Genomic DNA, 14,164 nt, shown 5'->3' with positions numbered 1-14,164 from the left:
GTGCAGCAAATGAATTGAGGGGAGGTGGTGGTTAGGTGGATGGGGGTTGTGAATAAAGGAGAGGTGGTGGTTAGGTGGATGGGGGTTGTGGATAAAGCAGGGCTTTGAACCAATATTTTTTTCCAATCGGTTCGTTCCGAACAGAAACGGAAATATAACGTTTCCGGTTTTGAGTTCCACCAATAAATTGACGTTCCCGAACCGGTTAGAACAGAAAAATAAAGTTCCCGGAACGGTTAATTTTATTCTTGTCAGCTGATTATTCCCCATATCTGACGTTAATTAACCAAGAAAGACGGAAGTACAAATGGGACAGCCTACATTCCAAACTGTTTATTCAAGCGGATGAAAAGAATGTCCTCCAGAATTTTGTCATTCAGGGACGACCGAAGTGGAGAAAAAATAAACCTCAAATATGAAAATGCGCGCTCCACGCCGACTTGGGTCACAGGAGCGCTGACGGACATAGCAAGTTTGTGCATATCTGCATTTGAACCGCCCACGGATTCCCATTAACGAAGAACATTTTTGTGTGCTTTACGTGTAAATGCGCTTCTCTGCAATTTGTCTAACAACGATGCAATTGGAACTCGGCCCTTTTGTGTGACAGTGGTTTCTCTTATTTAGGATGTGGAGTGGAGACTTTGACTGAATGGAGAAACAGCGGTAGATTACAGTGCATGTTTGATGTCACAGGACGTGAACCTCAGCCGTCATGATAACATGCCCAGGAAAATGATTACCTTTTCTGTAGTTTGAAGAGCGAAATAAAACCGGTATTAACCGGTTACCATACCAGTTTCGATTCTGCTCCTGGTAAAATACGAAAAGTTCCCGTTTTTCGTTTTCGTTCCTTGAACCCGTTCAAAGCCCTGGAATAAAGGGGAGGTGGTGGTTAGGTGGATGGGGGTTGTGGATTTGATGGGTCTACTGAGATGATGTGCTTGGAGATGCTTATGGGTGGTAATCTCCCATAAAGGGGGCGGCTATTGCTGTGATTTGGCAGCAGGAATCCTGAAATGTGCAGTACATGCGGTCACCCCATGCAGCGACAAGCAGGTAAATCTGGAATATACATGTCACCACATGCAGCGACAAGCAGGTAAATCTGGAATATACATGCGGTCACCCCATGCAGTGACAAGCAGGTAAATCTGAGACAGGTAATGCAGCTCGCAGGAGGCTCCAAGTTGAGACACTTCTGGTACTCATGCTGTTCATGTTAGGTGGGCTAAAATGTTCCTCCACTCCTTCCTCCTCCACCCTCCTTGTAGGCTGCAATGTTCCTCCTCTCCTCTTCTCCACCCTCCTTAGAAAACTTCACCACCCCCACTCCATTCTCCACCCTACCTGTAGGTCTGCAATGTTTCTCTCTTCTCTTCTTGTCTTTCCTATTGTGCTCTGTAATGATCTTACAAGGTCCCCCTCTCACTTGTGCCATGGCCAACTCTGCCTTTTGTTGGTAATTGCATCTATTGAAAACAAACTCACAATCACTCTTTTCGGTATATGTAATTTCCTCTACTGTGTGCACTTTAATAGGAATCCTTCACACAGCACAGAAGTGGGAGACATAAAAGTGTTGAAGGGGCCATGGCACAGCATGGTGAAAGATTTCATGAATTGCTGCAATGTCATCAATGTATTTCATGTGATACATTACCGTCAAGATATGAAAGCTGTAGTGCTGTGATTAAATACTGAGATACAGTTTGAGGGAAATTACAGCTGAAATAAAAAGGAAATCAGTCCATCTGATTCAGTCTATTCAAAACCCATTGATGCTAAAAAGGCTTTCGACCACTTAGATCATGAAATATTGGGCTGACCAACAGAATACAATTTTGTATTATCAGGTTGGAAGCGGTTTATTCTAAGCAGGATATGAATGACACAATTGTAAACAAAGTCGTAGTAAAGTGTGCAATGTAACTTCAACAGTTAAACAGTAGGACCAACTACACTATTTGACAGAGTTAGATAGCAGGACCAACTACACTATTGGAGAGACTTAAATTTAGCTCTATAGCCTACTTGTTGAATGACTGGAGTTACTTGTAGATGTTTAGGAAGACGTCAAGGTAGGTTTAGGGTAGAAAGCTGTGTTCATCAGAGGGGAGGAGTTGCAACACTTCAGCATTTACTGTGGTACAGAAAAGGCTATTGAATAGCACAGCCAACAACTTGTTTCTTAATATGTTCATATGGCGTTGTTAATGCTGGTTGTTCTCTGAAATGAAGCATCTCTCTCTCTCTCTCTCTCTCCCTCTCTCTTTATTGAAATAGGGACCCCACTCTCTGCAAATGAGGTCGGTGCCCTGCTCCTGTGTTGGGAGTTAATTCAATTATGGTCATATTATTTTTATCATATTTTTTGCCCATCGTAGATTTCATATTTGCCAATGACCCTGCATTAAAGTGAGCAGTAGATTTCTCCGCTTGGCCACTGCACTGCATGCGGTCATGACATTCCTTTAAAGGTTAATAGCATATAGAGTGGCACTGGGCGTCTTAGCTGGAGAATATACACATTTAAGGACACACAAAGGAAACGGACATAATGATCTAATCTACAGAATAATAGCATGTAATGTTGTGCACAATTCTCTAAACAGTTGACGTAATGATAATGACGTAGTTATTACAATAGCTATACTGTAATCAGGGAGCTCAATACACTGAAATAAAATACTACTCGTTGTTAATGTTAGCTGGCAAGACCAATTATGCTCTTGATTCAGGCATTCAAATTTGAATTGAATAAATGCATCTGATTGTCTAGTGAGTTGAATTTAGGATCCTGTTAGAGCAGATGAGAGTGACAGGAGTTGTCAGAGGAGTATGTGTAAACTGGAGGCATCAACATTTAACATGGCCGTGCCATCATATCTGAGGCAAACCATGTAAGAAACGCTGTCATAACCATGCCTGCACTAAACCTGTCACAAGTTGATTGTTAAAGTCATAAAACTGTAATGCTAATATATGGCCATGGGTCATGGAAGCACTAATAGAGTTGTAAATGATGATGGCTGATGTTGTATGGCCATAAACTGTCACTATGACAACCGCTATGAGAGATCTGATGGAACACTGTCATTGGAGGAAGTATGCAGTCAATGATTTCCGTCTCATAGTTCCAAGATGGCTATTCAATATAGCTGGTTTATAGTGGCAGACACATCAAAGGCAACCCTGAGTAAGCTCTAATAAAACAATATAATGACCAGGGTTCACGTTAGCCGGCTGTGGCCGGACATTGGCCGTTTGCATGCATGAATGGCCGGCAAAATAAAATGTGGCCGGACAAAAATGTCCGACAAAAATGACAGCAATTACTCAGTAAATAATATTAGCTCATTTTAAATAGGCCTACTTAAAGTTACAAGACACCAGTAGGCCTAATATGAAACTGAACAAAGCTGAAAATATTTGTGAATAGCCTATGTAAATGAACTTGTCATGAACAGCACGCAATATTGCTTGCGCTCTCGTCCCCACCATCGTTGTCCCCAATCACGTTATGCTTATAATCACTTGACTCACCCTGGCTGCTGTGCTGTCGAGGAACGATTCTGTTGTAGGCTATTTTTACCATTATATCAGTGAACAGAACAAAGGGCATTGCATTTGCAAAACCTTCATGCCCAGTTGCGAAGTCAAGCCTAACGGTTTGGGACTCAATGGCATGCGCAGCATCGCAGTATCGAATCACTTTCACTTTTACCTCAGCTGAAAAATGGTGGTGGATCTCCAAGTAGGCTACAGAGGGTCAAGTTAAACATTCCAGAGAACGATGGACTCGCGAGAAGTCCCAGTGAAAGTGCATGCATGGCTTTATTGTTTTCATCACCGGCCAAAACGTGTAGCCCAGAGCATCGTACGGAATGTGTCAATTCCATTACTTTCGAGAGCGCAGAAAGACAACGCAATACAGTTCAAATGTCAGTAGCGTCGATACCATTAGGCTACTGCACTGTTGCCTCGTCACCCAATTTGAGTAGGGAAATCCTCTTCGGGTTTGCTGATAAAACACACTGTTTGAGTTGATAATTTAGGGATCTGCGCACAGCACGTTGGCTGGCTGTTTTTTTCTCTCTTTCAGTTCGAGCTCTCGAGTGTGTGAAAGAAAGCGCGCGTTTACTCCCCGGCCCGTGCGCATAAGCAGGGCTCTAAATTAACACCAGCCAACTGGCGAAATGTTAGTGAAATTTAAGTTTTGCTGACAGAAAAGAACAATTTACTACACTTTGACCCATTAGGGAGAGTGTGTTTGGCTATTTGAGGGAAGGTCCGTTAGATATTTCAAATGTCCGGTATTCTGCAATACAGCCGGCCACTTGTCCGGCCAGTGAGAATTCTAGCGTGAACACTGATTATGACCTCATTACTTTTAGCAAAACAAAGCCATAGACCCCTTTTACTAGTACATGAGTACTGTATTAAAACGTCAGAGCAATGTGATGTAATGTAGTGCAGCGTCATATAATGTGCTGTATACTGTGCAGGTGAGTGAATGAAAAGTGTCGTCAGTAGCCAGTGTGTCTCCACAATGTCGTCTTTGTTTCCTATTTACAGTGATCTCATCCATCAGCTGCTGTTTCCACATCATGCTTTAAGGTCCTGTCTCTGAAAGAATGCAAATGGAAGATTTGTCTCCTTTCTCCTGTTTTCCTGAAACAGGTGCCTGTTACTACTCTCAGAGTATACACAGAAAAGGTCTAAATGCACGCTGTAGAAGATTTGACTGAATTACTGACTCAATTTGGCTCAATTAGTGTTCAATGACTGTCAATCAAACACTGACAGTAGGACCGAATAACATATCTTAAATTTAACTCTTTAAGTCTTGAATTGGCACTGCACATGTGCTGTGCACAACCCACATAGTCATAATCTGTAGTGTTGTGAGTACACTGACCACAGCAATGAGATGCATATTGATCTCTGGTCCCCCAAACTTATGAATTAGGTTTGTATTGATCCAGTACTAATTTAACCCAGATCACATAAATAGTGTCTGGCTGTGGACAACTCTAGACGCTCCCTAAAGTCCATGGTATGTGCTCAGCATATTCACATATTCAGAGTTTCATCGCTTTTTCTAGATTGTAATCTCTCTCCTGCACACTCTAACTGACTCACACACAAACACCAACATAAACATTAAAACCAGTGATGGCAATACAGGCTACAGACTGCCTTGAAGAAGAGAAACAATCAGAGAGGCTCTATTGTGAGGAGTGGAAGAGCTGGTTGAAGCACACACACACGCATGCGCACGCGCACTCGCACGCGCACGCGCACACGCACGCGCACGCGCACGCGCACGCGCACGCGCACGCACACACACACACACACACACACACACACACACGGGAAACAGTAGGGTGAAAGTGGTGCCCTTTGTCCCACTTTGCTGTGCCGAGCTGGGCTGCCAAACTGTCACTGTCAGGCCTGAGGCCCCACTGAAGTGTGAAAAGGGCTTTTAATGGCCGACAGCACATCCCAGGGCCACACTGTAAAACTGCATTTTAATGGTACAGCAGTTTGCAGCCCTTTTAGGCCACCAGCCTTCACTCAGGCCAGAATTTTACAGATAAATTGATTTCCTCCCCTTCTCTCCTTCTCCTTCTCTTTTCCTGATTATCCTTCTTTGTCCTCTACAGCCATATCAGCATTTCCCTGCTCTGTCTGCATTCCATCATCTCCTCTCTCCATTCCTCCATCATAGTGACTCTACCTCCTCTCTCCATTTCTCCATCATAATGACTCTGCCTTCTCTCCATTTCTCCATCATAGTGACTCTACCTCCTCTCTCCATTTCTCCATCATAATGACTCTGCCTTCTCTCCATTTCTCCATCATAGTGACTCTGCCTCCTCTCTCCATTTCTCTGACACAGCCATTTCAACACAGATCTTCTCCTCCATTCTTTCCTCTTCTCAGTCACAGCCATTTGCACTTAGATTTCTCTTCCTCCTCTCTCTTCCTCGGCACATCCATATAATCATATCCAAATATTTTCATGCATAAATTCCTTTTATCACAACCATTTCAGCTCAGATTTCTGTGCCCTTTAAATTTTACGACAGAGCCATTTCAGATCAAACCTACGCCATCTCTTCCCCTCGTCCTCACCTCAGAAAAATCCCAAGGAACTGTCCAGTCAAGTGGTTGTTGACACATTACAAAGTGGGACAGTGGGGGCAGCTAAGGTCTCAGCTGAGGATGCAGCTCTTAGGCTCTTATTTGTTTCTGTTTTACACAAAAGTTAGACAACGTTGCTGTCAAAAATGAATTTAGTATGAGAAGTGCCCCTGGGTTCCCCGGGCTAATACTCCGTCTAGTAGCTGGTATGCTGGTCTATGCATCTACTGTATGCTTGAATATCCAGACAAAGAGGACAGCTCATGTAAGCTACATATGCATGAGAGTCCTAGTCGAGTGTCTGACGTTTGAATAGTAAAACAAGTATCAGAACAGGAAATGGAGTTTAGAGTTTCAGGCCTGGCAACTGTTACCCAAAAGGCAAGTTAATATGACTGTATTTGACAACAGACAACCCTGCCCTGGAGACTATGTGAGAATTAGACCAGCAAAATAAAGAATAAAACCTGTAGTGGCTTTCTAAAAGGTGAAACATGTGTTGGAAGTGGAGTATATTTCTCAGCAGTGAGGCTCTGTGACTCAAGGTTGAATGCAAGTGAAAAGTCCCATTGCATAAGTTTCACAACATTCACTTCATGCAGATTTTCATAGTAGCATTAAAGCAATATTAACTCTAATAGCATGCCTCCAAAGCGGATATATTGCACAACAGTACTGCTCTATGACTCAAGGTTGAAAACAGTGGAAAGTCCCATTGCATCACTTTTACTGTGACATATAGCGGTCCATTTATTCACATTATGTAGCACTGTTCCATGCATCTCATGCCATTGAGTGCTACCTCTATCAGCAGAGACAAAGACATGCCAATTGTACCTAATGATTAGCTGCTTCATAAATAGGACTAATTGGTTCCCAATGGTTACTAATTGCTGGCTGGTTCCTGTGCCATTCCATTCTGTTTGTGACCCCAGAGCTTCTCAAGGGTATCTGTTCCTTCATTTCAGTGATACAAACAAGTGAGTTGAGATGAGATGAAGTGTGTTGTAGCGGACCGCCCCTCTGACTTGGCCAGTCAGGGGACTGCGCTACCTTTTCACTACACTTCCCAGCGAACACCACGGCGCTCCAAGTCATGCGGGGAGTGGCCTCTTGTTAAATAGCCCAAGTTCAAGATCAATGGCGGGTGAGACTGTTCTGTGATAACAGCGCGTGCAGAGAAGCAGAGCGAGAGAGAAGAACAGGAAAAGTGTGCGCCATGAAGAGAAGTTTTGCACAGCCGTCGCAAGTTTCCAGTTCCATTCCTTGTGCCGGAAGAACGGAGTAAAAATCAAGTTGTGAAGAGGATTCTTGTCTGCTGTTCGGCAAGGTGAAACCCACGTGGACCTGGGCAACTCCAACAACGCTGGAGTCGTTGTTCTCGTGCACCTTTGCTGGCGTTCAGACCTGGAGGCATCCTCAGATCACATTCGCTGTCAGGACGCATCCTGGATCAGGGCGAACAGAACACTTGAACACAACGGACGGTAAACTTTCATCTTCGTGCACCTGGCTCTTCCTCCACTCTCAAACTCGTTGCTGCTCTTACAGCTCTCATCCCAACCATCTCTCCACACACACACACACGCACAACACGCACATAATTATGGACCTTTACAGACTATATTTATGTTTGTGTTTATTATTTTCGAAACCTTGAATGCCTTGTTTGAAATGATGAAATCGTGATCACTAAAAGAAAAGAAAAGATAACTCTTGTGTTGAACTGATTTATTTGTGTTTGGTAACTATTTTGTGTTTAAATGCTGACGTGGCATCTCTTACTTAAAACTTTGGTAGTTTGTTAAACTGCCTGGCGCCTGAACCAGACTTTTGAAGTACATTTTCATATTCACCCTCAGTAGGCTAGGGGGCGTCACGTTACAGTGTGTATCCTTGCAGCGTCTCTGACGGCATTATTGGAAGATCTCCCCACTGACTCATGTGTCTCCAAGGTCCTGGCATCTACACATGTCTCCACAATATCTCACTACTCAATCTCTCATTCTCTTGCTCACGTTTTCCACATAAATGTTCAATGGTGGCACATGTCTTTGAGCTCAGGTACCCCGTGGTCCAGTCAGACATAGACTCCTTGGGGGGAAATAACACTCCATTTCACAGCTCTGTCTCCCCACTGACTCCTGTGCTGCTGTCTCTCAGGAACCTTGCACCGTGTCCATTCTCAATATCTCTCCACTATCCTGCTCTCTCCTCTTCTTGCATCATCACTGCTCAATGGCAGCACGTGTCTTTGAGCTCAGGGCCCTGTGGTCCAACCCTCCATTCTGTCTGCTCCTTCACAGCACATATTCACTTCTTCCTAAGGGGAATTAACTCCACATTACACAGCTCCGGCTCTTTCAAAGCAGCCCCAGCTCCCCAAGCAGCTCCCCAATCCTCTCCTTCACAACCCCGGGGGATACGCAGGCAGCCAAGGATGATGCGTGCGTGCGTGCATGTGTGTGTTTGTGTGCGTGTGTTTAATATGGGCACTGCAAAATGTGCAAATATTTCTAGGGTTTGTGCCATATTTTATTTTATTTTATTTTCCTGGTAGTGCATCGGATGGATCCATTCGTGCTAGGGGTGAGGTTAAACTTCAGAAACTAGTTTGGAACTGGATCAGGTAGAGGGGAAAATACTCTGGTGTGCCTGTGACATTGCAGAAATACAGAGTAAATCTCACTTATAATTCAACTGCCAGATTCAGGGTGCAATGTGTTCTTTTGAAGCAGGTATAGATTTATTTTATAGAGAATGAACATTTTATTTGTTTAGCAGATGTCAATACATTCTGATGTGTGTCTGATACACTCAAGCATTATTCATGAGAAGGACAAAAAAGAGACTAGAATAAAATGCAATGCTCTATGTTGTATTGGTAGGAGACAAGCAGAGACTGCAAAAATCTAGTTTGCCCTTGCAGGAGACTCACCATGGCCGGTCTCGTCAACACCACAGCAGAATGACATTCACACTTTCACATTGCTGCGCTAATAACGAGGAACACCTAAGCGGATGTGATTGGAAAACACATTCAGCATTTGACAGCCAAAAAAGTTATTAGACAGCCAGTCCATTGAGAAGAAAACTTCTCAAATGTGACATTTGGGGTGCATTCCAATATGCAGACTTGCATCCTCCACTTGTGCTTGTGGCCTCGTACCAGGAAGTAATACGTGATGACATCACTGACAACAGCATTGTATTTCAATATCTTACAAAAGCTCAATCTTACAGTCATTGTCTCATTTGCAAACTGGATGGTGAACGAAGAACAGTCCCACACAACTTGTTGTGGCTAGGCTGACAGCAGGGAAACTGAAATGTTTTCACCACGGAGGAGGGGCGTCAGCAAAATGTGAAGCTACAAGCGAAAGTGGAGAAAGGGAATGCACCCTAGATGTCCGACTTACACTAGTTTGCTCTGCGTCCTAACCTTTGGCACTCCTAAAGTGTCTGACCATTACGATTAGACAGAGTGGTTTCACAAGCTTACACCTGTCGAGATGAGACAGTCTGGTCTGGCAGTGTGTTCACACTGCTGCTGGTGTACTTGACAGACCTTTTTATATTTATTTTCTTCAAAATGCTACTATTACCATGTCAGAACGCTATAAAGGACTTTTTTTTTTTTTTAGGAAAAGCACAAAAACACAACAAATACCTCTTAATGTATGTCCTCTACAAGTCTTCTGTTGTCCAGTCTTGCACTTTAAATGTCTGTATGAGCACTGTCTATGTCCATACTGTCTTAAGTCCATGTATAAGTACTGTCTATGTCTATACTGTCTATGTCCTTACCTTAATTAGTCTATGTCTGTATGGGAAAGCAAGAAATGTAATTTCAAATTCTTTGTATGACCAGTGCATGTAAAGAAATTGACAATAAAACCTACTTGACTTGACTTGATATATCTCTATCCAGAGAAGATGTGCAGGGTACTCCCTTAAGGCCATCGCCTCTTAAAAAAGCGTATTAAATCTTCACCTCTTCTGGCCAATGTTTAGGCTACTCCCTTAAAAATTCAGCTCCTAGAAAACATTTTAAATCTCCATCTCCTCTCGCTGATGTTTTTGGCTGGTTCCTCAGGTGTCTGTTTTGAAAGGTCATCAGTCAGTTATGGCTTCAGCTGCTGCACCTCCATGTCCCCAAGTTGTGTGTATTCTCTCTGATGAATGTTTTTACTTTTTTAGTTTGGACTGGACTGCTCTCAGTTTCTCAGTTTGGAGATGAGTGGAGTGTCTATATCTGCCCGAATGGAAGCATATTACGTACATGTCCAACAGAATGTCTGGTCTTACCTATCTAGATGTTTATCATGGGAATAAACATGTGGTCTGTAAGGTTGTATAAAATACCTACTGTACATGAGTACAGCTATGTCAATACCGTATACTCTGCCTATATCGGTGCATATTAGTTGTCCAACAGAATGGCTGGCCCTGCCCATCTACATCTGTGATTAAAGATGTGGTCTTGTAAGGTTGTATGTAAATGCCTATATGCTTGATCTATGTAAGTACCTACAATATATGCTCTGCCTATATGGGAGCACATTAGATAGCCATGAATGAAGTTGATCAGAATATATATGGCAGCTGACCACAGTCCCTTGGATTGGGGCCAACATTTAGCAAGGACAATATCAGCTGACCACAGTGGATTGTGTGTGTGTGTGTGTGTGTTTGGGGGGGGGGGGCAGCAAATGAAAAATTTATTTGCAAAACGGTGTATCTCCATTTTTTGACTTTTGCATTTTATTATTGGAAATGACTGTTGAGAGGTCCTATCACCTATGTGTGAATTCTTACCATTCAAATATTTTCTATAGAGATACACCGTTTTGCAAATAAACCCTTCAAATGTAGAATAGATATCATGCAGATCTTGGATTGTATCCAGCATTTGACAAGGACGAGATCTCCATGATGTCTATTCCACATTTTCTGGCCCCCTCTCTCCTTATTTTCTCTGTACCTGCTGTTTATGTCCTTGGTGTTGCCTTGTGCCGTCTTTTCCTGACTAAACTGCATTAGTGCATGTGCTTCATGTGGTTTATGTGTGCCGTGAGTGTTATTTTACCTGCTCATGGTTATTACAGTTTGTCCTTGTTCCTCTAGTGAGGTCATATCAGGAGAGACTCAATACACACACTGAATCCCCCCTTAATATTTGTTTTGTGTGTGTGTNTGTGTGTGTCTATGTGTGCTCTGTTAACATCTTGTTTATGACTGCTGAGCTTGTAATGACCTTAAATGTTCATCATAGGTAAACTAATTAAGTTGAAGGGGCGGTTATCTTGCAGCTGCAGCTGAGGGCTTAAATCCATTTTAGTCCTCCCCATGTCTTGCCAAATAAATAAAGAAAGGAACAAAAATGAAAGGCAAAGGAATAGAAGACATTGCGTCCAACTGCTATGAGTGTCTATATTCCCTCAGTTGTGTGTGTGTGTGTGTGTGTGTGTGTGTGTGTGCATGTGTGTGTGTGCATGTGTGTGTGTGTGTGTGTGTGTATGTGGCTTGTGAGGGCATAATCTCTGCATGCACTCTAGCCTCATTAGCTCCAATTAATGCCACACATCTCTCTCTCTCTCTCACACAGACATACACACACACACACACACACATGGGTGCCGCGGGGGGGGGAAAGGTGTTACAAATTGTAAGGGCCCAACTTCATTGACAGGGCCCCTGGAAGGATGCTGATGAAATAATTTGTCATTCTGGGGTCCCAAAATTTGAATCTTTCATGGGGCCCAACATTTTTACCAGCGCCCCTGCACGCACACACACACACACACGCACACACACGCACACACGGAGAGAGAGAGAGAGAGAGAGAGAAAGAGAGAGAGAGAGAGCGCACCCATGCCATTAAATCCATTTCATGGCTCATTGAGCAGCTCAACACTGAACATTTTCTGACCTCGTCAAATTAAAGAATTCCTGCATTAGTGATGCCTCTGCAATGGTGGCAAAGGATTCACAGCTGGAGCCGAATGTCAATGCTCAAAATGAACATTACATTTTCAGACCCCCATCAGACACAGTTCAGTTAGCAGTTAGTTCAAGTGGTGTTAATCTGTCTTAACGGAGCACATCTTGCCATTTTAGTCATACCTGTAGAGGGAGAGACCTGCTGACATCACCAATCATCTCACCCCAAGAACAGACAACAGAACGAGGCTGATTACATTTTCATGCAGTGGTAGATTGCATCACATTTATTATTTTATCACTTACAGTATTAATGTGACGAGCAGGGTATTGGTTACAGCCCCTGGAGCAATGTAAGGTAAGATACTGTCATGACTCGATCTGTTATCTCCCTATTTTTGCATCATCAGGCCTTAGACTCCCTGGTGACATGGTGGCAAGAGGGGTTGGGGGACATGGTTGCACGTTTACACACGGCGTGCAGGTAAGTGAGGCGTGTGTATGTGTGGTCAGGTGTTGTGACAAAGCAGTTGGAGACCTCAGAATCCTTAATCCTCCCCATGAGAATGGCCTTAACCCTCCCCATGAGTTTGGCCTTAACTGCCACCTCTTTTACAAGTATGTTAAAGGTTTGCAACAGCTTGGGTCAGAGTTCATAATTTTACCACCAGTCAACCTCTCAGCCCCATGCGTCAGGAGGGACTAGGGTTTAATATTTTTCCCGAAAATGGCATGAATCAAATCCCGGGATAGGACGACCCATATCCCGGGAAATCCCGTTTTTGTTTTTTCTCCTCCCATTTTTTGATCTAGTCATGTAGGGGCTATAATTCAACTGTTCCTCGCAGCATGCAGCGCTTATCAATGACTGGCGGATTGTTGGTGACGGTGACACCAAGTCGCCTGCCCGTCCCCCAATTCCGCCCGCCTACTTATAGCCTATATAGGCCTACTAGTTAATTATGTGTCCACTGTTTAAGTCAGGAATGGATATCGACATGATACGGAGTTTGTATGCTTAATATTTGAAACGGTGATGACATTTAAAACCGAGTCAAACGGCCATAAACAGCATTACAATGAAGGGTGTCGTAACTGCAGATGGAACGACATTCTGGCTATAAACTCGCCCTGGCCGCTTCCCTGTTTCACTTTAGGACCAAAAGTAGCCTATTCAACCGTTTCCACAGTTCCTGCATCGGTAAAGCCAGGACTACACGTGTGAACCAAATCAACACAACAGCATGAAGGAATAATAAACGGAAATACAGACGTGACCTGAAATCAAGCGGGCGGAATTGGAGCCTTTCGCCAGAGGGACTCACTAGTTTGACGCCGTGTCGCCCGAGAGGGCTGTTCTTGCGCCTAAACTAGTGAGTCCCTTCGCCAGAGAAGCTAGATTTTGGACATGCTGGACGTTATCGCCAAATTACGATAGAAAGGACAACCAATGTTAGCTAATATTGCTCATTACCTCATCTACACAGTTGCCGCTATCCAAAAATATACGAGAGCATAATTAAATAGTATTTGAAAGAGTGATATTATCACGTTTTCAGTGAAGTGATCAGTGAAGTGGGCGGAATTTGGCGACCTTACTATTATAATTCACTCACACAAAGTGCATTTCGCACTGTCACTGTCCAATTTCAGAAAATGCCTCCAGGCAAAACCCTGTAGCCTACTGCTGCTGAGCCTGAAGTGTTACCAAAGATTCCCTATTCTAAACCGTCTCTGGTGTTACCGCTGCTAGATTGCACTGTTGCTTACTGTTGCTAGGACAACAAATAGACACGCACTTAATTTTTTTTTCCCGGTTTCCCGTCATGGCTTTCCCGGGAAACGGGAAATTGTTTTGATCAGATTTCCCGGGAATCCCGGGTCCCGGGATTAAACCCTAGGAGGGACCCTTTAGACCCCACACCCTCCCCTCCTCCAACACCTGTCTTTCCCTACTACTCTCCTCTCTTCTCTTCACCCTCCTCTCCTCCACCACTCTCCCCCTTCCTCTCTCTTGTCTTCACCCTCCCTTCCTCCACCACTCTCCCTCTCTTCTCTTCACCCTGATTCC

Source organism: Engraulis encrasicolus, chromosome 7, assembly GCF_034702125.1.
Source record: "Engraulis encrasicolus isolate BLACKSEA-1 chromosome 7, IST_EnEncr_1.0, whole genome shotgun sequence".
In the NCBI taxonomy this organism is placed as follows: Eukaryota; Metazoa; Chordata; class Actinopteri; order Clupeiformes; family Engraulidae; genus Engraulis; species Engraulis encrasicolus.
This window is presented reverse-complemented; position numbering follows the sequence as displayed.